General features: G+C 39.7%; 1 non-coding gene across 1 annotated transcript; it reads left to right on the top strand.

Annotated features, from left to right (window-relative positions):
• The first annotated feature begins 844 nt into the window (after positions 1-844).
• On the top strand, positions 845-951 carry LOC128294669 (small nucleolar RNA R71). Its single transcript, XR_008284977.1, has one exon. It is a non-coding gene; the product is annotated as a small nucleolar RNA R71 (small nucleolar RNA).
• The last annotated feature ends 376 nt before the right edge of the window (positions 952-1,327 follow it).

Raw genomic sequence — 1,327 nt, 5'->3', positions numbered from 1 at the left:
CTCAACGGGCTTATCTTCGACATCAATCAATCGGGGTTTTAGAACTTTACCACTTCACAATGCCACTACCTTGATATGTTCTTTACCCAAATTTCTTGGATTCTCAATATCGCTCAGCGAGGTTCCTTGCAGTCTATTACGAAGCTCTGTAGCTAACTGACCCATTTGGTTTTCTAAATTTTTCAGTGTTGCTGCTTGGCTTTGGATCAAAGCGTCATTCTTTGACATGTACGCTTTCAACAAGTTCTCTAAATTGTTTGATGCCTCAGCTTAAGGTGGTTTTGGAGCTTGCTGATTAAACCCTTAAGATTGGTTGAGTCTATGCTGCAATGAGTTATGGTTCGGTCCATTTCCTTAGTTACTCCAAGAAAAGTTAGGATGATTACACCACGAAGGATTATAGAAGTTGGACTGGGGTCCTTGTTCACTCCTATTTTGATATTGGTTCCCCACATAGTACACTGACTCGAGATTTGATGGACGATTCTCAAAAAAATGACCTTCCCTACAATACACATAGGAAACTACTTCGTATGGACTTGGTGGCAAAGCTGTAAAATTATTAGCACTATTAGCAGTAAACTATTTTAACATAGAGAAAATAGATGATACCTGAGCTGATAATGAAGTGGGGGCGTTAACTTCATGAACTCCAGCTACACGTCTTCCTGAAGCTGTTCGATTTGCTGGCCATTGATAGTTATTACTCACGATCCTCTCGATGATCTCATAAGCCTCATTATAAGACTTAGACAAAATTGCACCATTTGTAGAAGCATCTATCATCAATCTTGTATGCGCATTGAGAACATTATAGAATGTCTCCAACTGCATACAATAAGGAATCCCATGATGAGGACACTTACGCAATAACTCCTTGAATCGCTCCCAAACCTCATACGAAGACTCTTCAACCAGTTGTTGGAAGGTTGTGATCTTGTTCCTCAACTTAGTGTTTTTCCTAGGCGGGAAATACTTAACCAAAAATCTCTCTGCTAATTCTTGCCATATAGATATGAAACTTGGAGGCAATGAATTAAGCCATGCTCGTGCTCAATCTCGCAACAAGTATGGAAACAACTTCAACCTCAGTGCGCCTTCAATCACACCTGTTATCTTGAATGAATTACTCACCTCCATAAACAATCGAAGGTGGAGATGTTGATATTTAATGGACATACCATTGAATTGGCCCACCGTTTGGAGCATTTGAAACATCATTGGTTTCAATTCAAATTGGGTTGCCTCAATATCTGGCCTTCTAATTCCTAAATTTAACTCACTGAAAAGTGGCACAGCATATTGTCTGATGCATCGATCCCTATCA

Source organism: Gossypium arboreum, chromosome 6 (assembly GCF_025698485.1).
Source record: "Gossypium arboreum isolate Shixiya-1 chromosome 6, ASM2569848v2, whole genome shotgun sequence".
Classification (NCBI taxonomy): Eukaryota; Viridiplantae; Streptophyta; class Magnoliopsida; order Malvales; family Malvaceae; genus Gossypium; species Gossypium arboreum.
This window is presented reverse-complemented; position numbering and strand designations above follow the sequence as displayed.